This window comes from Chiloscyllium plagiosum, unplaced genomic scaffold (assembly GCF_037043375.1).
Source record: "Chiloscyllium plagiosum isolate Xiang-an unplaced genomic scaffold, Cpla_swu_hap1 HiC_scaffold_5, whole genome shotgun sequence".
NCBI classification, from domain to species: domain Eukaryota; kingdom Metazoa; phylum Chordata; class Chondrichthyes; order Orectolobiformes; family Hemiscylliidae; genus Chiloscyllium; species Chiloscyllium plagiosum.
Window position 1 is genome coordinate 55,105,476 of NW_028270143.1, and position 12,682 is coordinate 55,118,157.

General features: G+C 41.2%; 1 protein-coding gene across 3 annotated transcripts in view; it reads right to left on the minus strand.

Annotated features, from left to right (window-relative positions):
* epb41l4b (erythrocyte membrane protein band 4.1 like 4B) overlaps window positions 1-12,682 on the minus strand; it is a 399,237-nt gene that overhangs the window by 127,599 nt on the left and 258,956 nt on the right. The window lies entirely within an intron of this gene.

Consider the following 12,682-nt stretch of genomic DNA (forward strand, 5'->3'; position numbering starts at 1 on the left):
ACTTGTTAATTATTTTTTTTAAAAAACACAGCTGGTGATAGCCATAAATAAATTTAAACAAGACATCCTTTGCAAGACTATGAACCAAGCCTTTCAGTTTATCCTAATTTATTTTCATTGCATTTTCAATGAGCAATACTAACTTGAGAAAAGTATTCATAGGTGGGACAAGCCCAAATTACATAGCACTTTGTTCTGAATCATCTCGAACAACATGAAGGAACATTCCTGGAAAAACTTAATATGGAAAATGCATCTAGTAATAATATGTGACATAGTGGTGGCAGGTTTAAAATAAATGAGCAGATTTGATTAACGTAAATTGTAAGACATTAGAAAAATATTTGCAGTAATACTAAAACATTCAAGAGAACTTATGTCATGCTTTGTTTTGAACCCTGGTGGTGTGTATCGAAAAAAATAATTCAATTACATTGAAATATTGCCTTTCATAACCACGGGACCTCTCAAAGTATTTTATAACCAATTAAGCACATTTGAGATTATTGTCACTGTTGCAATGTAGGAAAAAGAGCAGTTCATTTGGTAAAAAGTAAGATAATGACCAAATAAGTATTTGTTGTTTAAAATGTTATTGGTTGAACAATAAATATTGGCCAGAGTACTCAGGAGAGTTCTCCTGCTTTATGCCCACTAGGAACTGATTTAGTATCTCATTCAAAAGATGGCAGCTTCAACACTCCCTCGGTATAGCACAGAAGTGTCGAAGAGCCAGCACATGCACAATGGACTGAACGACCTCCTTCCGTGCTTTGTTAATCATTATGTGATTTCAGTTTTTTAAAGTTTTTTTTGCAGCCTGGGATCTGCAATTGTATTGATACGGAAACTGTCAGCCCTTGCCATTAGGACTGTGCCTCTGCACACAGACAATTAAGCAAAGAAGTCAAGAAGTAGCTGTCAATGGTATGCTGCTGCTCCACAGGGATGCGCTGTTGAAGCCTTTGCAGCTGCAATCAACAAAATATCAGTGATTTGATCTTATCCTCAATATGTTTTTATGTCTTTACTGATGCATGGGATGTGAATGTTAATGCCAATGACACCTTTTGTTACGGATCCCTAATGATCCTTGAACTGAATGGCTTGCCAGCCATTTCAGAAAGCCTTTTAGAGTCAGCTACACTGCTGAGAGTCACAGGTAGGTCAGACTGAATAAGGACAAATGTCCTGGACTTCTACGACAATTAATTTTAGCTTTATGGTCACCAATATTCAGAGTAGCTGTCATTTCCAGATTTTTATTCATTGAATCAAAATTCCATCAGCTTTCATGTGATAAAAAAAATGAAAGAACTGCAGATGCTGGAAATCTGAAACTAAAATGAAAGTTGCTGGAAAACGTCAGCAGGTTTGGCAGCATCTGTGGAGAGAAATCTGTGTTAATGTTTCAGTTCCAGTGACCCTTCCTCAGAATGGAACCCTCCTTCCATTCCGATTTTCCAGCAATGTCTGTTTTAGCTTTCGTGTGAACTAGGAACTGACATTGCCATTACATCACCCTCTTCCTTCAATCTTATGCACAGTCTTGTTTGATCACAAGTGTGAGTTCTTAACAGCATATTAAGTCATAAGTACAATTTAACAGCCTCTCCAGCAAAAGCAGAGGGGGGAGGGGGCTATGCTGAAATGTTCTTTTATTGTTCACTTATGGAATGTGGGTATCACTCGCTGTGTCAACATTTATTGCCCATCGCTGGTTGCCCTTAAGATGGTGATGAGTTGCCTTCTTGAAAAGCTGCAGTCCAATGCTGTAGATAGACTTTCAATATCATTAGAAAGGCAATTCCAGGATTATAATACAAACACACTCACTTAATGTAGGGTGATATATTTCCAACTCAGGATGAGAGGCTCAGAGGGGAACCTGCTGGTGGTGGTATTCCCATACATCTGTTGTCCTTGTCCTTCTAGATGGTAATGGTCTTGAGTTAAGTAGGTGCTATCTTAGGATTTTTGGTGAATTTCTGCAGTGTGCCCTGCAGTTGGTATACACTGCTGCTACTAAACATCAACGTGATTTGAGAGTCTTCAGCCATGAATCACAAAAGGCTAGTATCCAAGTTCGTAGGGTAATAGGGAAAGCAAATGGAATTATTTCAAAAGGGAATAGAGTATAAAAGTGGTGACGCTTTGCTAAAACAACATAAGGCACTGGTCAGACCACAGCTAGAATACTGTGAATAGTTTTGGCCCCTCATCTAAAGAAAGATATTTTGTCATCAGAGGCAGTCCACATAAGGTTCACTAGGCTGATATCAGATATGGAGGAACTATCTTATGTACTCTTTGGAATTTAGAAGAACATGAGGCAACCTTACTGAAAGGTACAAGATTCTTTGAGGACTTGACAGGATAGATGCAGAAAGGGATTTCACCTTGTGGGAGAGTTTAAGACCAAAGGGCACAATCTTAGAATAAAGGGTTGACATTTAAGACCAAGATGAACAGGTGTTTCTTCTCTCAGGGAGTCGTAAATCTGTGGAATTCTTTACCGCAAAGGTCACTGAGGTTGAGTTGTTAAGTATGTTCAAGGCTAAGTTAGACATATTTTTAATCAGGAAGGGAATCAAAGGCTATTGGGGAAAAGCCTGAAGAATTGAGGATTGTCAGATCAGCAATGATTTTGCTGAATGGAAGAGCAGACTCAACAGGCTAAATGTCTTAGTTCTGCTCCAGCTCTTTTTTAGTTTACTCAGAAACGGGAGCATTGCTGGCTGGGCTAGCATTTATTGCCAGACCCTAGATGCCCTTGAGAAAGCGTGGTGATCTGTCTTCTTGAATTGCTGCGGTCCATGTGTTATGTAAGTACACCCACAATGCAATCAGAGAGAATTCTTACAGCCTCAACATATGTAGACAAAAAAAACTGTTCCCATAAGCTGATGGCTCAAGACATAGGGGAAACAGATTTCAAGCTTTGAGCAACATATACTGCAGGGGTGTGGTTAGTAGGGAGAGTACGAGGAAGCACTTTTTATACAGCCAGTAGTGATGAACTTAGAAATAACTGCCTCAGAGAGAAGCACAGAAGATGAACAAGCTCAAAAGGAAATTTGATGGTATTTGAGGAAAATAAACTTGTTGGGTTAAATGGAAATAGTGTAGGAATGGCCCTGATGAGAATCCTCTACAGAGAATGGGCCAAATGGCAGCCTCCTGTGCCATAATGATTCAAAGAAAATGAAGGAAATTCACATGGTCATGTTAATCAAATCTTGTGGAAAACCTTTTTCAGTCACTGACCATAAAAATCAAACCACTTTTTGCACAAATTTGGTATCAAACAAAATGTGATATCATGTTGCCCACCTGTCACACTCTCTTCTCGTAAATACAGAGGGATGCAATTTTTTTCCCAATGATTTTAAAATCCAGAGAGCTGTACATAATAGATGAACCACTATGGAGGTTACCTGTGGGCACTGAAATGTCATGAGGATGTAGGAAGGCAGATTTTATGAAGTGAGTGATTTAATTTGTTTATCTTTTGGTTCCTTCAAGTTAGTGGGGGAAGAGGGGCAAGGACAAATTTTAAAGGGGTCTTTAAATGATGTCAAATATTAGGTTGACATGTTGGAGTATAGATGCAGGTCTCCTACATGGCCACACCCACATGCCTCACATACTCTATTCTGGTTTGTGAACATGATCCCAGTGCGAAAAGGAAAAAATCCAGAAATTCAAGCTAGGGTGGGATGTGCATTCGGGAAGACATGAACATGGATAGGTTGTGTTTCCAAGTTTGTAAACGAAACAATTTTTTAAAAATCATTCAGGGCATGGGGCTTTGCAAGATTTGTTACCTTGCATGCTACTGTAAAAAGAATATAGTATGGGAGAAGGATTCTCTCATTTTAATGAAGGATTCTATATCTTAAAGGATTCGAAATGAAAGTTGGCTCAGTGTCATCAAAAATTGATGATAAAGCACAAAGCCTCATATGAACTGTGTGGCTGAGAAACTTGTAAGCTGTTCACCTTGCAGCTATATTTTGTAGTTACGTCCTTGCCCAAAGTAAGCCTTTGGTGAAAAACTATTGTGATGAATATTGATACGTTATCCCTAGTATTTGCAATCCCAGGTTTTAAAATAAAAGAACAATATATAACTTTAAATTTGATGTGTATTTCTATCCTGTAATGTGTGTGTAAAAAAGGGGAAATATGGCTTTAAGAAAAAACAATCACGTGAGGAAATCTGATCTGACCCTAAGTGGAAGTTTCTCCTACTTTTAGGCCCACCTCTACACAGTGTTAAAGAAACAAAACCTGTCCCCTGTATAATCAAGGACAAGTCATTAATATACAACAAAAATTGTAGTTCCTCATTGGTGACCCTGGAAGACACCATTGCACATTTCATTTCAGTTTGGAAAATGACAACTCACTTCTACAGTTTGCTCTCTGTCCTTTTAGGAGAAAGTGAGGACTGCAGATGTTGGAGATTCAGAGCTAATAAAGCGTGGCACTGGAAAAACACATCAGGTCAGGCAACATCCAAGGAACAAGAGAGTCAATGTTTTGGGCATAACCCTTCTTCAGGGCTGGGGAGAGGAAAGTGGGCTGAGAGATAAATATGGGGAGGGTTGTGGGGCTATGGGAAAGGTAGTTGGGATGGTGATAGATTGGCAAAGGTAGCAGGTGATGGTGATGGATAGGTGGGAAGTGTGGAGCATATAGGTAGAAAGGAAGATGGACAGGTAGAAAGGAAGATGGACAGGTAGGTCAGGTCAAGAGGGCGATTTAAGTTGGAGGGTTGGATCTGGGATGGTGTGGGGAGAGGCTAAATTTGGAAACTGATGAATGCAATGTTCACGCCATGTGGTTGTAGGCACTTGAGGTGGAAGATGACGTGTTCCTCTTCCAGTTTGCAGGTGGTGGAGGAGGAGGTCCAGGATGGATATGCCCTCAGGGGAGTGGGAGGGAGAGTTAAAGTGGATGGTCACAGAAAGGTGGGGTTGGTTGGTGCATACAGACTAGAGATGTTCCCTGAACTGTTCCGCCAGTTTGCACTCGGTCTCTCCACTGTAGAGCCGACCACATTGAGACCATCAGATGCAAGAAATGAGATTGGAGGATGTACAAGTAAATCTCTACCGGATTTGGAATGATCCTTTGAAGCCTTGGACTGAGGTGATGGGGAAGGTGTGGGGACAGATTTGCATATCTTAGTGGCAAGGGAAGGTGCCAGATGTGGAGAATGGGTGATGGGGAGTGTGGCCCTAACAAGGGAGTCCTGGAGGTAACGGTCCCTCTATCCGTTTAGCAGATTCATATTCATTAAATTATTACGAAAGTTATGGGTTTCAATTTTGCTAACAAGTTAGACAAGCCTACATTATTCCACACTGTTTGAAAATTCCTACATATCGAGAAACTGTGTTACCTTCATCAACCTCTATTCCATCAGCGATCAATCAAATTAGGCAAGCAGAATTTCACTTATTAATCCACGTTCTTCCACGTGTCAATTCATTTTGTTCCAGATTAATGTCTCTTAATGTTTCCCTGCCACTAATGTCTGTAAATGCCAGGCATATTGCTCCCCCTTTACTGAAGCGGAGTGTAACACTTGCAATTCGCCTGTCTTCTGGCTCCATTCCTATCTCCAAGGAGAGTTAACAGATTGTAATCAGGGAAACTGAGGAAGGGTTCCGCCTGAAACAGTTGACTTTTCCAACATGAATATTGCCATCCTTTTAAATACAATCCTTATCTATTTTTATTCTACTCAGTTTCAGCACTATCTTCTCCTTTACTCGTAGCATCCTCTTCTTTAGATTCACTACCTCAGGCCTGCCCTCTGCTTCTGCAGAATCATTTAGTGTTATTAACTGTCCCCACCCTTCTGTTAACTATATTTTTAATAGGTATAGGTTTATAAAATATATTTTGGCTTTCCGTTTGTTACCTGCTAATCTATTCTCATTACCTCTCTTTGCGTCTTATTTTCTTTTCCAGTCCTTCCCTATACAGTTGCAGAATCCCTACAGCTTGGAAGTAGGCCATTTGGCCATTGCATCCACAACAACCCTCCGAACAGGATCCACACCCAACCCCCATAAACTGCATTTTCCTGCGCATCCCTGGACACTATGGGCAATTTAGTATGGCCAATCCATCTAACTGCACATCTTTGGACCGTGGGAGAAAACTGGAGCATCTGGAGGAACTCCACACAGAAGGCTGCCCAAGAGTGGGATCGAACCTGGCTCCCTAGTGCTGTGAGGCAACAGTGGTAACCACTGAGCCACCGTGTTCTCCATTTAATTATGAACCTGACAAGATCATGAACCATATTGTTTCATTTTAGTCTTATCATCTTTTGTCATCCAGGGAACTCCAGTCTGAGAAGTTTTTGATAATAACCTCCCGCAATTAAAAATATAAAAATCTGAAAATAGAGGTAATTCTCCAATAAAGCTGAATTTGTGTTCCCATGTGACGCTATGATATAGAAAATAGTGCATAGAAACAATGGACTATGGGAAAAACAGGGTTGGGGCAAACCAATAAAAATACCAGTAAAAATCAAAACAAAAATAGTAGTTAGCCTCATACATACGAACAGTTTGTTCATAAACTGTTCATCTAAGCACAGTTTAGATGAACTTTGACCTGTAATCAACCTGTTGCATGGTACTGTATAGTACAATTCATCAGAATCTTCGGCTGATTAGTCGTGATTGACATCTGTACCTGCGGGCTGCACGACATTCTAGCCAGTCTTCTGATCCCATCCAGTGGTAACACTGCACAAGTCAGATCCCAGAGTGAAACCTGCCTTGATAGATCAAGGGCTGAATCTTAATTTCTTTTATTAAGTGTCAGTTTTGTCAAGCTTTGAGGGTTTCACATCGCGATACTTCGAGACATTTATCACCTTATTTTACAAAGCGCACCTTATTTATTACCTACCCCACCCTTTGCTGCCCCTCTCACACATTCTCGCACCATCATACCATGTGCCATTTTCAAAACAACTTATCACTTCCTAATATCCCAGAATTGACCAACATCCATACTATAGCACCATCTTTAAAAAGGTATTGTGCACCCAGACAAGAGCTGTCAGTCTGGAGCTGCCCTGCATTGTTCCTGACATTGGCCCTGAACATGGCAGACAATGGAAAATTAGTGCCTCTCTTTGAGGGCAGGGATATGGAGATACTGCTGATGGGGATGGGGTGATGCAGAAGCAGGACGTCCTTTTCTCCCAGGCCAACAGAGGACGTCATTCTACTTGAACCACGCCGACCTGGACCAGGCTTACATCCAGTCTCAACCATCTAAAGGAATACACAGAATATAGAAAGAAGTTCAATGACCTTCTCCACTCTGCCAGTGAAACTGCCACCACCTTCTCATTGATACTTCACACTCTATCACGGCTGCTGTACTCACCAGTTCCTACAACATCCTTCCCACTCACTTTCATTCTTACTAACATCTGACCCTGACTAACCCTGAATCTCTTCTGCACAGCCTATTCACCCCCTCAGGACATCACCACATATGCGCCAAAACTAAGTGTACCACCTATCTTTTTCTCCCTCACCCATTATGTGCAGGGTTTCCTGACTTTAACCACCCTGAGCAGCTGACCATGTCCAAGACCCTGTACTGTTTTTTTTTTGCAATTGGTTGCCATAGGGATTAGTCACTGAAACAGATTCACATGAGTCTGCAGATATTCTTTAACATCTAAACATATTTTTTTAAAGAAAAAGAGAAACAAATGCTCTTAACACAAACAAAAAAGCCACATTTCAAACTAACATCGGAGGTGTAGTTAGTAAGTTTGCAGATGACACCAAAATTGGAGATATAGTGGACAACAAAGAAGGTTACCTCAGAGTGCAATGTGATCTTGATCAGATGGGCCAGTGGGCTGAGGAGTGGCAGATGGAGTTTAGATTAGATTAGATTAGATTCCCTACAATGTGGAAACAATGTCGACCCAACGAAGAGTAACCCACCCAGACCCATTTCACTGTGGCTACTGCACCTAACACTATGGGCATTTAGATGGCCAATTCACCTGGCTTGCACATCTTTGGACTGTGGGAGGAAACCGGAGCACCCAGAAGAAACCCACGCAGACACGGGGAGAATGTGCAAACTCTACACGGACAGTCACCCCAGGCTGGAATCGAACCTGGGACCCTGGTGCTGTGAGGCAGCAGTGCTAACCATTGAGCCACCATGCCGCCCCAAATTTAATTTCAGTAAATGCAACATGCTGCATTTTGGAAAAGCAAATCAGAGCAGGACTTATACAGTCAGTTTTGAGAAGGTTTGTAGCTCAGGTTGAGGCTCTGGATGTAGGTTTGCTCATTGAGCTGGAAGGTTCATTTTCAGACGTTTTGTCACCACACTCGGTAACACCTTCAGTGAGCCTTCGGACAAAGCACTGCCGATGTTTCCTGCTTTCTATTTATATGTTTTGGTTTATTGGGGTTGGTGATGTCATTTCCTGTGGTGATGTTATTTCCTGTTCTTTTTCTCAGGGGGTGGTAGATGGGGTCCAAGTCAATGTGTTTGTTGATAGAGTTCCGGTTGGAATTCCATGCTTCTAGGAATTTTCGTGCACGTCTCTGTTTGGCTCGTCCTAAGATGGATGTGTTGTACCAGTCGAAGTGGTGTCCTTCCTTATCTGTATGTAAGGATACTAGTGGGAGAGGGTCATGTCGTTTTGTGGCTAGTCGATGTTCATGTATCCTGGTTGCTAGTTTTCTGCTTGTTTGTCCAATGTAGTGTTTGTTACAGTTCTTGCATGGTATGTCATAATGACATTAGTTTTGCTTATTGTCTGTTTAGGATCTTTTAAGTTCACTAGCTGTTGTTTTAGTGTGTCAGTGGGTTTGTGGGCTACCATGATGCCAAGGGGTATGAGTAGTCTGGCAGTCATTTCTGTGAGATCTTTGATGTAGTGGAGAGTGGCCAGGTTTCTGGACATGCTTTGTCTGTTTGTTTGGGTTTGTTGCTGAGAAATCGGTGGACTGTGTTCATTGGTTACCCATTCTTTTTGAATATTTGTACAGGTGGTTTTCCTCTGCTCTGCGTAGTTCCTCTGTGCTGCAGTTTGTGGTGGCTCATTGAAATATTGTTCTGAACCAGCTTCGTTTGTAGCACTTATACACTTAATGGGAGTGTTGCTGAACAAAGAGGCCTTGGAGTGCAGATTCATAGTTCCTTGAAAGTAGAGTCGCAGGTAGATAGGATAGTGAAGGCGGCGTTTAGTACATTTTCCTTTAATTAGTCAGTGCATCGAGTACAGGAGTTGGGAGGTCATGTTGCGGCTGCACAGGACATTGGTTAGGCCACTTTTAGAATATTGTGTGCAATTCTGGTCTCCTTCCTATCAGAAAGATGTTGTGAAACTTGAAAGGGTTCAGAAAAGATTTACAAGGATGTTGCCATAGTTAGAGGATTTGAGCTATAGGAAGAGGTGAATTAGGCTAGGGCTGTTTTCCCTGGAGTATTGGAGGCTGAGGGGTGACCTTATAGAGGTTTATAAAATACTGAGAGACATAGATTGGTTATTAGGCAAGGATTTTTCCTTGGGGTGGGGGAGTCCAGAACCAAAGGGCATAGGTGTAGGGTGAGAGGAGAAATATTTAAAAAGGGATCCAAGGGGCAACTTTTTCACAGAGTGTGGTGCGTGTATGGAATGGGCTGCCAGAGGAAGTGGTGGAGGTTGGTACAATTATAACATTTAAAAGGCATTATGGCAATTATGACATTTAAAAAGCATCTAGATGGGTATAGGAAGGGTTTAGAGGGATATGGGCCAAGTGCTGGCAAATGGGACTAGATTAGGTTGGGATATGTGGTCGGCATGGATGAGTTGGACCAAAGGGTCTGTTTGTGCTGTACACCTCCTAAACATTGTAATTTTACTGCTAGTCAATTCCAGTGAAATTTAAGGTTTTTAATTAACAGATTTCTCCCAGCTGCCTCGCAGCGCCAGAGACCCGGGTTCAATTCCCGCCTCAGGCGACTGACTGTGTGGAGTTTGCACATTCTCCCCGTGTCTGCGTGGGTTTCCTCCGGGTGCTCCAGTTTCCTCCCACAATCCAAAGATGTGCAGGTCAGGTGAATTGGCCATGCTAAATTGCCCGTAATGTTAGGTAAGGGGCAAATGTAGGGGTATGGGTGGGTTGCGCTTCGGCGGGTCGGTGTGGACTTGTTGGGCCGAAGGGCCTGTTTCCACACTGTAATGTAATCTAATCTAAAAAGCTTCTTGTCCTCAGGCCGTAGGGGCATTTTCCAAGGCAATCAGCACAAACATTTCACACTATCTTTCACAAAGTTCTTCATGAGAAAGCACACAAGCTGACTGATCACATGATGCTGATGCAGGGTCCAAACCTCCACACACTGCAACACCTAGTGCCAGGGATGTGAATCGCAGAACAGCGAACAAAAGTTCACTTTATATATAAAGTCGGTGATTCACAAATCACGTTAAAAAACGAGTGCTCTAGGAGTACCAGCTGTACAGAGAATTCCCTTGTGAATATCGTGCCTGTAGCATTGTAAGAACTTCCAGAGGCACTTCACACAAGCATTTTCATACAAAATTTGACAACAAACTCAATGATAAGGTAAGTTAAGTGACTAAAAAATGGTCAATTAAGTATTAAAGGTTGTCCGAGAAGGGACGAAACACACAGGGAAAAAATGATTTTTGGGGGTTTTTCCAAAGTTTAGGGTTCAGGCCTGGTTGAGCAATAAAATTCAGGTTCTGCAAGAGGTTTAAATTGTAGAATTAAAATTTTAAAACGGAAATGTTTTTGTACATATATAATGTGAGCACAGCATGTTAATCAGTATCCTTTCAGAAAAACAACATATTTTGGCTGTTTTATATACACAATTTTTTAGAAATCGTGAAAATACCTATTTTCCACAGATGTTGACTGTTGACTATATTTTCAGCATTTTGTTTTTATTTTAACATTCCATTCTGTTCTTTCTCATTTGCGTAAAGTCAATGTCCTATGGAATAAGATATAAAGCAAAGAAGTATCGGGAGAAAAGCCAGTACTTCTATGGCATTTGTGACCTTGTTAAATTACTAAATCATTGAGATATTGTTGATGACTTACTTTACACGAAAGGGATATTCAGCCTGATGTGAATAAGGATTATTTGCTGCTGCATTCATTTTGAATTTTATTGCAAGGATGACTACGTATTTACTACCACTGCGGATAAAGTTAAATTGAATACAGGCACCCCTGAGATTATTACTTATCTCATATCAAAGAGATATTATTTCTAATATCCTGACTTTTAATTTGACTAAAATTCAAGGAAATTTACATCAGGTGTTCATATGAACCTGACATGTTTCTGAGAAGTATGTGGGTGGTTCTTAATTTTTAAATGCAGCAGAATAAATAACACTTTACTATTTATACTTCAGCGACTCCAATGCCTATTGTAATGGATGCAAATTTGCAGCACAGGTATAAATTGGATGCTGTGGCTAAGGCTTGCTAAAATTATAGCACTCTCTATGTAGCTGTCTTCTTTCAACACACATTTTTAGTGATGGAAGAATGAAATCAACGGGAATCCAGGTTGGCTTCAGGATGTATTCAGGATATATTTAACAGTTTCTCTATTTTTCCTAATCCCACATTTATACTGAACCCAACCAAATCGATTGCAATCTTTATAAAACCCAGAAGAACTGTAGATGATGTAAATCAGAAACAAAAACAGAAGTTGCTGGAAAAGCTCAGCAGGTCTGGTAGCATCTTTGCAGAGAAATCAGAGTCAATGTTTCAGGTCTGGTGACTCTTCCTCAGAACTCTGAGTTCTGAGGATGGGTCACTGGACCTGAAACATTGACTCTGATTTCTCTTTACAGATGCTGCCAGACCTGCTGAGCTTTTCCAGCAACTTCTGTTTTTGTTGCTATTACAATCTTTACCTGATAGGTATCCAAGGCTAGTGAATTGGAATATTCCATAATCATCATCATTGAACACTGCCAAAAGTCATTCTGTGAAGTGCATTATCTACTGCTTGGCATATCTCTTTACTGTGTTACCTACTAAACTACTGCTCTTTTAGGATTGTGAGATTAATAATATCAATACATTTTAGATTAATTTAAATGGTGTTTCATCCTACACCTTGAATCTACAATGCTTACATAAAAACATTTTTTTGGATTCATAAGCTGGATTTTTCTGACCTTGTCCTCAACCCCTTTCCTCTAACTGGACTCTGGCCTAACATTTCTCCATAAGCCAGACCAGACAATACCATGACCTGAATCCCCACTTCAACCCAATGACCTGACATCTCCTGGGAGTGCCCTCCCTTACCCTGATAGTCTCACAGACACTTGACCAGATACCCTGACCTGAACTGAGTTGAGCTGACAACCCCCAGACTGGATCCTTCCCTCATCCAGCCATCTTTCCAACCCACCTGGTACAATCCATACCTCCCAATCCCCACTGGCTCATCCAGCTGGAGTGTTACACCTCTCGCCTATTTCGCACACTGCCCCTTCTTAACCACTTGGCACATGAACTCTACACTGACCTTTCATATAGCAGTTGTCAGTGTGACTGGCTGTGCTGCTGGCCATTTAAATCAGAGAACATGACACAGTGCCAAAGTGTCAATGCTG